The 15,062-nt window shown below is 34.2% G+C and overlaps 1 protein-coding gene across 4 annotated transcripts in view; it reads right to left on the bottom strand.

The window, feature by feature from the left end:
- Slit2 (slit guidance ligand 2) overlaps window positions 1-15,062 on the bottom strand; it is a 332,041-nt gene that overhangs the window by 300,687 nt on the left and 16,292 nt on the right. The gene's annotated exons all lie outside the window — the stretch shown is intronic.

Here is a 15,062-nt window from a genome sequence, read left to right on the forward strand (position 1 = left end):
GCCCACTCAATGTGAATGCAGCTCTATGGTGAACAGAGACAAATATGCCCAAGCCCTCAAGAACTTACAAGCCATGGAAAGCATTTTGCTAGTTAACTAATAATCATACTATGAGGATTAAACAATTCCTTTACTATGCTACACTTAGTCAAAGCAGCATATTTTAATTCCCTAGGCTAGATGCATGTGGATTAACCATGCTAAAAAAGTAAGTGAAAACATGTGATATCTATTGTTTGTATTGCATAGCAACACGAGGAATGGGGCCCAAAGCAGGGCAGTGGCACCCTCTGAATGGTAGCAGTCCTGGCTGAGAAGTGGTGTCTGGTTAGTGGCAAAGCTAGGTGGGATTTCAACATTCCAGGAACAGGACTGGAAACATGGAGCACTCTGTGGAAATGGAGAATCCCAGAAAAATGATAGCAGGAAGGAAGGCAAAAGGAGCATCCATTTGTATGCTTCTCATTCTGATGCTTAAAGGAAAAGGGGTGAGGAGTGGCAGGGGTACCCAGCCCCAAACCAGAAAACCATAACAAATGATTTTAAGAAGGTAGTAAGTGTTTAGTTATTTTTTCTGAGCCAAGAGTTATTTGATTTGTGGATAACTGTTAACATTAATTGACCTCTGCAGAAGACAGAAGCACCAAACCACTAAATCCTCCCAGTGACTCTGTGACATTGATCCTCTAACCATCCCCACCTTAGAGAAAAGGACACAACACTGAGCCCAGGGAGTTATATGGCACGCTGCAGGTCACAGACTTGCTGTGTTTTAGAGCTACAATGAGAATCCCAGGCTGTTCATTGAAAACTCACATTTACTCATTCAGCCAATGTCTCTGTACATATGCTATGCTCTACCTGCACAACTCTTCCATTTTAGTTTGGTGAGGCTGATAAGAAGATAAGTGAGTAAGTTAATCAGATGTCAAATGGTGTTGGAGCCTAAGGGGGGTGGGGGACAGAAGAGGTAAGAAAGGGCTGGGATACTCTGCCTCCTTATGCAGAGGGAACCCAAACTGTTACAAGATGGATTATTTTTAGCATTTAACAAAATCCAAAAAATAAATGTGTTTGTAAATAATGAATGAATTTTGAAATGAATTATCTCTGTGAAATCCATTTAAGAAATAGTTTTGTTTGAGCTGTAATTTGGTGTTTTGTTTCTATTTCCTTTCAGATCTTTTCCCCCAATGTTTAATATAAACAAAAACTGGCAGTCAAAGCAACATTATGGGAGAACTGAGAGAAGAGACACGTTATTCAGTAATGCTTAGTATAAGTGTCCTGGAGAAAAGCATTAATCAAGCATATTTTAAGTTATCTTTAGGGATGTATAATATTATTTCTTCTATATATTTTTATTTCAATATCTAATCTTTCATATCTAAATTATTGTGTCAGCAGATGCTGCAAAGAGGGGTCTTGGGCAAAAATACTGAACAAATTAGCTTTGTGGTGATTTCAAAGACCATCAGCTGTCTATGAATAAATAGCACATAAAATACTATCTGCTCCAACTTCAAGTACACAGCCAGTGTGGAGAATGCACATTGTCTCTGTTGCTAAAGAGCCACACTTGCTGTGACAGAGATAGGAAAGAGAATCTCAGCTCTGAAAGAGTGAAAATGGTAGTGCAGGGGCTTTGTGTGTGTGTGAGCATGCAGATGCACAATTACCAAAAGCAAATACAGGTCCTGCTGTAATGGTGCTACCTTAATTGTTACAAAAGAATCTAACTTTCTCTGTTGCTGCAGGTAACAAAAGAATGTCAAGTTCATCTTCAAAGTGGGTTGAGACCAACAGATTTATCAGGCCAATGAGCTATACAAAATCATGTACCTGACCAGATAAGTACAAGAAATAAAATATTATGCCTCAATCTCCTATGTCCAAAATAGTTTTTACTTTACAAATATCTAAATCAGTTTAACTGAAAGCAATTACTCTTTCCTACAGTTAAAGGCTGCTTCTGCTATTTGAATTAACTAGAATAAACAGGGGAGTGGAGAAAGAGGAGTATTGTACAGTCCAATAAGTTTGAAAAAAAATTTTTTTTTTGAAGTGAAAAGACTTCTTTATTGTAGTATGCCTTAGAGATTAATACACAAATGTACACTGTAATCACCACAGGGGATACAACTTTCACTATTTCCCAATGCACTTAACAACAAAATACTTTTGTATTTTCCTAGAGCACACTTTGGAAATCACTTTTTTGAAATAAAATATAATATAAAATTAGTATAGCAAAAAAAGTATTATAAAAATACATGCTTGAGAATTGAGAAGAGCTACATTTTAAAAATTTGAAAATTAATCTTATAAAAATGAAAGTTTATTATCTTACACCGGTTAGTACAATAATGACTATTGAATATAGCATCTAATTGAAAAAAAAAAAAACCTGTCTCAAAACAGTGTTCTACAACTCAGACAACTTAATTTAGAAAAGAAAGTCATGTAAGTGGACACTTGTTTTAAGCTAGTTTTATTTTTTAAAATTGGGGTCTGTCCTCTAAATGGGAAAGAGATAAAGAATAGGATTTGTCCATTTGAATGAAAACCAGTTTTATGTGTAGTACCTTTTTGTCCCTCTGCAATATTTAGTTCAAATTCCTCGTCTGATTTGGAGCTAGTATCCTAAACTAGAGCAACAAAATGAAATCTGTGAAGTCCAAAAAAGAAAGCAATGCTGATGATCATGGTAAATAAAGCCTATTATGTCATGCTTTACTGAGAAACTCGTAAGAATTAAGGAAAAATTCCTTCCCAGACCCTGAGGTAAAAATTATCCTAAAATATCATGACTGATATACAGTTATGATACTTTTAAGCCTAATTATTATAGCTACAAGTGTTATTCTTGTGCATACAACTTTACTTTTTCAAACACATTATTTGCTGCTGTGATTTCCTGGGTCAACTAAATTCCAGGGGATTACATGGTGGGTGGGAAAAGGAAAAACGTATTTCCTTTTATCAAACGTAACTGTGTTGCTTTACTCATTCTCTCACGTTCCTGTGTAATGAAAGAAGAATCTGAGGTGGTCACTTGGAGCACCTGATTAACAACTTTCCTAGAAACTATTCATTAGGTGTGGAATTCGTTCCCATTAAAGGAAGCAAAAGAAAACTGCACCAACTCAGAGTGCATGCTCCTCTTAAGAAACCGACTCCAGATTCCATTTGCCTTTGGGGTATTCAGGTTCCATACATTCTGTTCTCCTCAAAAGGTCAGGAAAATTAATCGTCCAGGGTGCACAATACATTCCTAGGGATAATTACAGACAATGATGGTCCCTGATTTCAAGCCTGTTGCTGAAAAGATGACAACACAAACAGGAATATATAAATCTTCATCATCCACCTCCATCATTCTCTCCATTTGCCTTGTTTGATTTTTAACTCATTTCTTCGCGCAACCATTAGGGATGTTTGAGTAGCGAGTGATTGTTGAAACTGCTTCAGTGGTACACCATTTACCTCATATTGAAGGACTGTCAAGTAGCAAGATAAGCACTCACTAATGCATAACCATCAAATCTCCTTTAATTAATTTTTCCTTTTTCAAACCAAAGCCTTCAAAAAATTCACATTTAATAGCAAAGTCATGCAAAATGTAAGAAGGCTACACATATTAGCAAAGAATCTGCCTTTATTTTTTCTAATTGCTAACAGGAGAGAGAAAAACTCCAAATCACTCATCCGAAACCTAACTATCTGATTCCTGGCTTAATACCATGAATAATTCCACTATTGTAATTATTTCAAGTCTTGTGAAAAGTTGCCCATAAATTTTTTAAAAATAACTAGAACAAATCTTGGATTATATTTTGATCTCCTCCCTTCTCCAAGTTTGAATATTCCTAAATATTTGAAAGCCTTACTATCAAATTCTGATAATATGACAGTATCACATGTGAACATGGTCCTTTTCCTAGCTGACCAATTAATACACTCAGAAAGCTTTCAAATAACTTTGAAATCTAGTGACCAACAGAGCTAGAAACCAGTCTTTTGACTTTGGATCCAGTGTTCTTTTCATAACTTATTTCATCCCAAATTTAATCTATTATTAGAGTCCTTCTTGGGCTTAATTTCTGTCAACGATTTAATCTCATTTGAAAAGTGTTTATTAATCAATCTGCACCAGGTTTGATGCTGTATGTGAAATAGAGAAATGTTAGACAAGATTCTTTGCAAAGTTAACACACGTGGTATGATTAGATAATAACATGTGACAGCATGTACTAAGGAGACAGAAAACCATAATAATAGATTTAATGATGCAAAAATTAAAGCACATGGCACTTACCGTAGCTGAGCACCATACATATATACACCACACCCTTTCAGTAAACAATTTACTCCACACATCACTTCCATAAGTTACATTCCATTCGTGCCTTGTTTTACACAAGGCATAAGTGAGACATGGGTCAGGTAACTGAGTGACATTCCCCAGGTTGCACCTTTAGTGATTTCAACCCAGAAGGTGTAAGCCAATGGTCTGTATTCATAACCAGTACAATCCAATGAATGACCATGTGGAGTGATTGAAGTAGTTGAGGAGGCTTTAATAGAGGTGGGAATTATATGAGGAAGGTCAACTGTGCCTCTGTAACAGCAGGGAAGGAAAGAATCCAGAAATGTGCAGCAAAAAGAAAATATGTTTGCCTAAGACATAGCTTGTATGCTCTGACAGCAATGACAAATTTGAAGAAGAGACATAGGACCAGATTATGGTAGGTCTTCAAAACCTGGCTGTAGAATCAATACAAAAGGGAAGTTAATTTTAGATAATCATTGCTGGGTAAAACATAGAGTATTTATAAATATCTTTTTGCCCAAACTCTGAACATCTACAATGCATTATTCTAATGCAATAACTTTCAAATCTATTTGTTACAGCATAATAGTATTCAGAACATCTACTACTATTTTTAAGAGGCGAACTAAAGATTTCATCTAACTAAAGATTTCATCTAAAATGCAAACTAGAATCTTTATAGTTTCTAAATAGAAGTTCACAGTAACTAACTGATGAAATTTTAACCTTGGTTTTTCTGTATAAATGCCTAGCACTGACCTTCTTAATTAAAAGCAACATTTCATTTAACATCTGTGTTAAATGAAAATTCTTATAAAGTTCTTATAACTTCCCTAAATACTTATTCTTTAAGCTCTCAATATGCTACCCTTACAATTTCCCCCAAGCCACTACACACACACGTACATGTTTTCTCTCTCCCTCTCTCTCTCTCTCTCTCTCTCTCTCTCTCTCTCTCTCACACACACACACACACACACACACACACACATACACACACACACATCCAAAAAAAAAAAAAAAAAAACACGTGCAAATACACACCCCCACCTGGTTGGCCTGGAATAACAGGTGGTATAATAAACTTTTTTGTTATTGGCTATTCAGTACATTTAAATTCTCAGGTTTTGTTAGTCTTCTACTTTAAGGCTTCTGGACACTTAATGTCTTATGACTTTTCAGCCAAAAGATGGACCACTATGTAAAGAAGATAAAATGTAAAGCAATGCTCCTGCTTGTGAGCTTTTTCTCTAAGGCCGAACAGAAAAGTAACACTGGGGTAAAGAAAAAATCAAAAAATCAATGTAGGTTAAGAATATGAGGAGAGCTTTCCAGAAAAAGCTGAAACCTGATAGAAATAAGGAGAGCCTACAACATCATACAAAATGCATACCTACCACCCAGCAGTGTTCACAAATGAGAATATAATTCTCAGTTCAAAGCAAGGCTTTCCATTAAGAGATTTTAATAACACAAAATCCTCCTTGCACTCTTACCACGAATAGTACAGAAAGTGGTTTTTATCCTGAGGCATTTAAATTTCAACTTTTGAGAAAAGGGTAAATTTTGCTGTTTTTGTTGTTTTGATAAGAATCAAAACAATGTACTTAAAAAACATTATGTTTATTTCTGGGAAAATGAAGAGATACTTTATCTTAGCAATCAGTAACTTGATAATTATTTTTTTTAAAGTTTCATGTTGAAAATGAAGTCTCATATCTAGATCAAATGAGAGGAAAAACATAAATTGTAACAGCTTTTAAAATATCTATTTTAAAAAATGCTACTAAGTATGCAGCTGCTCCTGATGGTACATTTTATGTTTTCCAAATGCTACCTCATTGCTTCATGACCATTCCCTTTTGGTTATCTGTCTCATAAAAGATCAAGAGTAAATTAAGATACTGATAACATGTAGTCTTTAGGAAATGAATGAAGATAATTTGAATTTTCAAATTAATGACAATATTCACCCCTATTATCTCTATATGAATTCATAATGAGTAGTTATCTGCAAATTAATTATAACAATAACATAATAATAATGTATATTTTTCCCAAAGACTTTTCTGGACATTGAATATCTATTTTGAGTCAGATTCTTAAAACAATGTAAGCACAGTGTTGGTTTAAAAGATATAAAATGTTTATATTCTAAGTATATTAAACTCCTTAAGAAAAACTAATTAGTGATTGCAAATGTTTTACAGTAAACACTTTAGAATATAAATAAAATAATATGTATATATTAAGTGTTTACTTAAAGTGTTCAATTAAGATGTATTTTTAATGTTTGTCTAAAAAAACTTTTAAATAAGCATACCAGATTTAAAATGTAATTTAAATTAATATTTTAGGGGAAAAACGGGTCAAGGTTAAACTGTTTGTCTTCCTTAAAAAGTTTATAATGCCTTTTGTGTCTCTACTTACAAAAAGAATTCTCAATGAAACTTGGATATTAAAACCTCCCAGGAAACCAACAATAAAAGCTGCTAAGAATTTCACAAGTTTTTTTTTTCCTTAGGTGTTAATTAAATGATCATTTAACACTGAAATGTAAACACAACATTTTCATCTCCTGACAGCACAGCCCATTATAAATCCGGGGTAATAAAAGTCCTGGTGTTAATGCTCTGAACCCAGTTCCCACCGCCCTCTAAGATGCCTTGTGGTGTCTAAGGTTAACCATCTAGACACAGAACAAAGCTTGCGCCTGCCCGACTTCCAGTCCAATTTTCCCATCGCCCAGTGACCTAGGTAACACTTGGAGCAATAAAGAATAAATTTAATTTCTCCAGCATTTTGTGAGGATTAGGAACAATTGTTGGCTTGCAATGACTTTTATCCTTGGATTCTTTTTCCTCCGGAGCATTCCTCCTGTCCTAAAGGAGAATTCTGATGGTTTAAGACATAGAACAAACAAAACTTTAAATTAGGCTTTTTTCAATCAATTGGAACTGTTGGAGGGGAAGCAATCAACCTTTCTCTTTGCTGTTCTCAGCTATTCACATACTTTGAGCTTTAATCTTTCACTGGTAGAAGAAACCTATCATGATGGGGCAGAGCTATCTTTTCCCATTCTCTTTCCAAGCTTATTTATTTCTCCTTTCTTTAAGATTTTTTTTTTTTCCTGAACACTTAAATCAAGTTGCCATACTCAGCAGCAAACATTCATTTGGGGTCATTTCAAGAGGCGCAGATGTTCTCCTAATAATGTTTCGTACTACAGTGTGTGCCCTAGACCATGGGCCATGTCACAAACAGGTCTTTTTATGTTTTGTGGCTTCCTTTTCTAGAATTCATTTTATTTTTTTAACTTCTGTCCAAGGGTTTCTTACATCACAATATTTTTTCAAAATATTTTAAGGATAACCCTCTATAAAGAATCCAGTGATGGCAATTCACTTGGTTATGGGTGACAGGTAACAAGGACACACACCACATTCTCTTAGCTGCAATGTGTGTGTTCTCATGAGAAGCGCTGGAATTATGACAAAGGCAAAACAAAACAAACTTCTGGATGAAACCCATTTTGCTATGAAACAGTTTTTAAATTCCAAGTCCTAAAACAACTGCAACATTTTGATATATTTGCTACTATAAAAACATACTTAAAATCACATATGCAGTTTGTATAAAGACCAACTGCTTCATTCTTCAGATAATATTTATATGCTACAAGAAAAAAAAGTGGATTAAAGATCTTATGTTTTTAAAAACAAATTTTCACTGCTAAAAAAAAATGAAGCTTTAAGCAACTTATGTAAATCTTCTGAACAACTCTGAGACTAGTTTGCTGGTAGAGTTGAAAGAGTTTATTCAGCATTTTATAATTCATATTTTTTCTACATTTTGTCATTTGGGAAAACAGATCATTAAAACAGCAATTTAAATAGGTGGATTAACAAATAGTTCCTCAGTTACAGTTAATTTGTTTCTATCCCTAATTCATTTTATATATGAATTTTAAAACTACATTAGTCATCAACTGGGAGAGAGTGAAAGGATCCCATTAACAATATCCTGGCTATAATTTACCTTCTATGGTCAAGCAAAGAAGGGTAAAATGGTACAAGTGCACATTTTATGTCGATTTGTAGTGGTAGAAAAATTGATGTAGTTATGCATATTTATGTGTTATTACACTGAGGATAAATGTGAGAGGTTGATCCAGTAGAATCAGGAAATGTGTTGACAGGGCAAATCACAAGGACATCTAAGTGACTCTTATTTTCATCTTATTTGCAATTGGAGGATGATAGTAATACAAGTATAATTTCTATCATATTTGAAGGCTGATGGTGTTCTTTTGATTACAGAATCTAAATTACGATTTTGATTTTCTCCCTAAAGTAAATAGTATGATCAATTCCCATTTTACAGAGCTATACTCTAGGGATGCTAAAGTGACTTCCAAAGATAACAGAAACATAAATATCCATTTAAACACTATTTTGCACAACCTCCCTTACTGATTTCAAGTTTTAAAACACAATGTAAACATGTACATACGTTAATATCACTTACATAAGACTTTATCAACACTTAGACAAAAAATAACATTTATTGTATACTTCAGTCCCTAAATTACAGCCCTGGGATCATCACAGCAATTTTGTGATTTACAGTCAGATTTTGAAATATTATCTGAAGAGGTATTATATACGATTTGCTTTAGATGTGAAATCCACATATTTAAATTTGTATTTCAGAAAACACCATCACACTCTATGAACTCTCTAGGCTTTAATTTCCATATTACAAGTCAGACGTTAGCACAAGCCCAGGACCACAAATCCCACATACCACGTGGGGCTGTACACTCTGCCAGGTTCTCTTCCTAGCCTCTATCACAGTTGCATACCCCAAGTATTTGTTGGTGGGGATACAACATTTACATTTGGGAAAGCAACCATTTGAATAAGCATCAATGAGAGGGAAAGACCTTCCCGCATGTGATTTTCCTGCTATGAACTTTGCTGTAGATTTCACACTCCAAGAGAATCCACTTTGAGGATTGGTAACAGCAGAAACCTGCTAATTTGAGGCTTTTTACAGTAATGGAGCTTTCCACTAGTAATCTCTTTGAAGTAAAAACTATCAATTCCAGGCCCACCAAATCTCAAATATAATCTTAATCCTTTTTGGATTTGTAACCTCTCCATCATTGAATTACATGTTGATTTAAAAATACATAAATAAAGTCAAAAGTGGGTCCTATTGAATGGTTCACAAACTGTTTCCCATAACAAGCTATTCTGCAGTGTATTCATTTATCTGAATATAGAGTATTTTGTCTAGCTACATAAATTCAAATTTAGGATTATGTAAAGGAAATCTTGAATTAAGATTTTATTCTCTATTTTACCATATATGGCAAAAACAGAATCTCTTGTGCCCAATATATAATAAGTTACCTAAAAAGTAATAAAGACTTGGTATTTTAACACTGAAAGTTAACACTGCAAGTTTAAGAGATTATGGGTTCTTGGGTTTCAAAGATAAGGAGTCAATCTCTTCCCTTTATAGAAGTATCAGTACAATGCACACAGTGTTTCCTTACACTAAATCATAACACAGACATGCCCCCCTTTCCTGTGAAGAACTTTCATCCACAGCGCATTAGGCTCTTGGGCAGCCTCAGCAACACAAACCAGCGGTAGCTATGATGGCAGCTCACTAGATGAGTAATGGTGCAGATCTGGCTGCACAACGGTAACCGTAGCAACTGTAACCTGCAATTCCTGCACAACCACCGTCAGATTTATTGTGGCAGGGGCCACACAGGCCAAGAGTAAAATGAGGTAGGAAACTATGGCACTTGACACCTCTAGTAGCTCACACTTTAATCCAAGCTGGCAGAAATTAATTCAAGAGAATTTTTACACAGGCTCCACCATCCTATTCTGCTTTTATACTTGACTACAAGAATCCTATGAGGTTAACTTAACATCCAAAAGCTGAGGGTTCAGTAGTATAAAAGTATAGCACTATATTAGATTAAGGTATATTTTGCTTAGGTGAAAAATGGATCATCTTGATTATGCTGTGTCTATGGAAATCCTCCAATGTTTAGAAAACCTAAGGGAACTAAACATTTAATTAGCCAACTTATCCTTTAAATTTAATTTGGCCTTCCATTATTCATAATGCCTTCCCAGAGTTACTATTTGCTCATTCAAGTTGCAAACCCTGAGTCCAACGGAGATTTAATTCAATACATCAAAAACTTACTCCGAGTTTCTAAAGGTCAAGTCTTATACTAGACCCTGGGGATACAAAAAACAATGTTTTCATCCTTCATGTATAACCAGCATTTATATTCATAATCATCAAAATAAAATTAAGGTAGCCATAATTAACAAGTATAATAGTGGTTTCATCTGGGTGGTGAGATAATGAATGGCTACTAACCTCTTCTTTTCTATTTTTCTGAACTAAACCTAAACCTGAATCTTTTTTACAATGACCAAGTGTTACTCTTAACACTATATGGAAAAACAAAAAACAAAACAAAACAAAAACCCTAAGCCTTCTTTTATGGAAGTAGGAAAAAGGAAAATGAAGAGTGAAGACAGATTGTGTATTTTAATGTGGAGCAAATTTACCTTAATAAAACAAGAAAAATAAAGTTTTCTCTTCAAAAATCCCAATCACTACTGTTATTAGAAACAATTTGACACTCTGAGATCCTGTATGACAGCAAATGAGCAAAGGCATTGTGACATGACCCATCAGTTTAAGTGTTTGAAATCCCTTCTAAGGTAAATATTCACTAGACCATAAGAGTCTCTTTGATTTAGCAATACTATTTATAATGTAGATAATTTACTGTTTCTGAAGCTTACTGGGGAATAATAAATGACACTTCTGAAGAAGAAACAAGAAATTTTATTCAAAGAAGAAAATAAAGTATGCCATTGGGACACAGGTTGTTGTTTTTGTTTGTTTTAGTTTGGTATATGCAAGTGAAAAAAATGAATTTTGGCAAAGTTCTTGAAATTGTCAGGCTTACATTGGAAATCTGGGCAATATAATAATACTCAAAGAAATAAACAGAAAACCACAAAACAAATATTTATAACCAAATACCTAACCACAGTATTTATCAGTGAAATAAAGTCTGAATTAGTAGCTGCAAACTCATATCAGAAATTGTGAATCCTCCTTCATAAAGCCATCTTTAAGGTTATACATATCTGGAATATTTGTATATATTACCCATAGATTTCAACCAATCATAGGCAACCATTTAAAAAATCACTGCAATCTCTTTTTTAGTTAACTAGCTCCAGATTGTTCTGAAAATAATTTTCTCCACTCTTTGGTTGATCATAAAAATGCAATAGCAGCTTCAGAGGAAGAGCAAAGAGTAGGACTATGCATTCACTCTTTTAACCTTCAACCTATCACCCTTTACTTTCCCTGTACTTACACTTTCCATCTGTCAACAAGTGCTTGTAATTTTATTGCACTGTCCTGTAGTTTACGCAGAGTTGGTATTATTTTACAGAGTTCTGTTAATGGACTGGATAAATGGTAATGCTATTTAAACTAGTCTCCAGCTCCAACAAACACAGCTGCAACTGTACTACTATTTCTGAGCAAACATCTTGACCTGAACATGTAGTGCTCTCTCAACCCGTCCAAAGAGAAATTGGAGCAGACAGCAAAGGGAAAGCATATTTGGCCGCTAGCAGCAATCAACCATGTCGAATCATAATTCATATACAGTGTACCCTCTTTTTCTTTTATACTACATTCAGAGGCTGCAAAAAAAACATGTGTGCTTCTTCTCCTGGCATCTCATTTTCAGCCAAGAGTCAAATGGTGATTATTCATTACAAGAGCACAAAGAAAATCTATGTATTGTTCCATATACCAGGATAGCTTTCACATAAGCAATGCTAAAATTTTAACTACATATATTTAAAATTACATATTTAAAATTAACTATACATTAGATTGGTAATCTTTTTGTTGGTAGTAGATTAGGAAAAAATGCATTAAGATAAAAGGTACAAATAAGTAAGAAAATAAGTAAATTGAGATAGTATATAGCATCTATATTAATTTATAAAGAGAAAACACATTATAAATTTGTTTCTTTTCTAAGTTCTGGATGTGCATGTCTTTATACAGTCAGGAACCTATGGATCTCTTATATATACATGCAACAACCAATCAAGGGCTTTCTTTGTCCTAATACCCATGTTATTTTTCAAAAATCCTAGATACTTTCTTCTATCACTTATCTTTCTTGTGCAAGAAATATTACTTTTTAAGTTAACATTTTAAAGGATACTTTCACAAGTAGTTTTGAGCACATTTTGCCACCTACCAGAACACTTGTTTCAAGAGAGCTATTAGGCACCTGTATCAGAGGAAGAAAATTTGAACCTGCATCCCTGCTCTTTGTAGTATAGTCAGCTTTGCAAACTTTTTGTCGTTTATTTCAAAACTTTTTGTTTGTTTATTAAAGGCTCCTAAATGAGCAATCACAGTCATTTTTAAAAAGTGGTCACATGTAGCTGATCAGTTTGCCTCTCAAGAGAAAAATATAATTGTTAGCAATTTATCTAAGTCTAATTCAGGTGAGGTAACCATTCCTCAATTCTAAAAGAAAATTCCTTGCTAGAGAATGCAGATAAAAACTAAGCCTCTATATTTCTATATGCAGCCAGTGTCCATGTCAGCTGTCAAATACCAGATAAAGAGGGCCACTTTATCTTAAAGTTTAATATTAAACATTAAGACATCAAGGTATAACTTCAGGGATATTAACGTATCCATGTCCCTACTGTAGCTACTCTCACCTAACAAACACAACTTGGATTCCATTACTCCCCAGAGAACATTCTTTGTGCCAAACAAGCCCATGAAAATTTCTGAATGTATTTCCCAGCTCTCCATTTTCTCATATTTTAATGTGCCTTTAATGAATTAGGAAACTCTGTCATCTTTTTAAGGGTTCTGGTTTTTTAATTCACTTCTCAAATATTCCAAAACATTTTTTTTTATATAGAAGCTTTGGAAAGTTATAAAAACAAAACCAAACATAAGAGAAAATCTCCTGGTCTACTATGTGACATTGTCAAAGAGGGCAGAAAGTCAGACAGAATATTGTCTGCTGATGGGAAATTCTAAAGCAGATTGTGCTACCTGAAAACTCAAAGGGAAATTGACACAAGAATTACTTCTAGAATAAACATCAAACCCTCTTGTTTCTCAGAGATTGGGCTGAGAGTACTTCCTCTACTCTCCCCCTTTCAACTTAATACTTTTAATTTTACATTACAGTTGTTCCATTTAAAGTCATTTGTACAGTACATGGAAAACAACTTTGTAAACTACTGAGTTTTGGTTTTCAAGGTACTCTATTACCAGAGGAATTGCTTAACAGTGCTCTTTGTATGCTAGCTTTGAAGTCCATCAAGACTACCTAATGCAGAAAGAGAAACACTAAGAAAGCCAACTCTGGCCTTTGTGAGAAAAACCAAACACAAATATTTAAATATAAGTTTCAACTCACATATATACATACAATTTTTATAGCAGCCCTACATCCTATTTCCTTGGGAAGATGGCCCCTGGAGAATATTTGTTAAAAAGAGGATTCTTCATTTGATTGCTTAACGTAGACTTAAACTGGACCAATTAAGCAACAGAGAACACAAAGAAGAAGAGAAATACTGCCAGTGAATTTGGCTAGCCTTGGAGAAACAATGTCAAGAAAGTCACACTAGAGAGAAGTTGTGATGTGTCTGCAGGAAAATTTTCCCTAGAGTGAAATAAGGTATTCAGGGACCAAGCTGAGATTCTGGCTTCAATGGGGATGTGTGTGGGAAGGCTGTCTTCCTATTTTTGAAATCAGTAACAACATTGAACTTACAGGTTACAAAGCCTTGACTACAAAAGTCAAGCTCCAACAAAGCAACATGTTTATTTTCTGTACAAACACTACCATATGGGACTCCCCACCATCCAGGTGGGGCCACTCTGAACAATTTACTCCATAGATCCCAGCAGTTTTTTTTTTTTCACAACATATATGAGCATCAGTAATCACTGCTATTTATTTTTCCAACACTTTGTAGCTTATCCGCCACCTGTATAACATCATTCATATGGCTGAAAATCTAATTTTAAAAGCCTTCAAAAATGTGTTTTCACTATTATACATTATTAGGTCAGTGAGCAAGCATTCCAGGGATGAAAAACTGATTCTACCTAATACTCACATTATGATCTTTTAAAGAACTACTTCCCTTTAACAACCTATGATGCATTTGACATAAATACCTTACTTTCCAGTCATTGATTCTGCAGAGTTTGGAACTTGGTTTCAAAAGGGAACATTTAAAAGTGAATTTACAACTTTCTTTCAATAGCTGATAATAAAATTTTCAGACTAATAAACACTACTCCTTGGTTACAGAAACAATAACAAAAAAAAAACTGAGATCAACTTTACAAGAAAACACTGTCAACTTCCTTTTTAGAGGAAACAGAGTAGTAATTTCCCCTTCAGAATTAATTCAAATTTTTCCATTAAAAATAGGTAAATCTCACCATCATAAAATGATCAAAAAAAGAATACCACTATTACAACCACACATAAATAAACCACTGAATGCGAACCAAACAAGCCACTGGAACCACTGGAAAACTAAACATATATTTCCTTCAAAACATAATAAAGGCAGAGCTGGGAATATAGCTCAGTTGG

This window comes from Urocitellus parryii, chromosome 10 (genome assembly GCF_045843805.1).
Source record: "Urocitellus parryii isolate mUroPar1 chromosome 10, mUroPar1.hap1, whole genome shotgun sequence".
In the NCBI taxonomy this organism is placed as follows: Eukaryota; Metazoa; Chordata; class Mammalia; order Rodentia; family Sciuridae; genus Urocitellus; species Urocitellus parryii.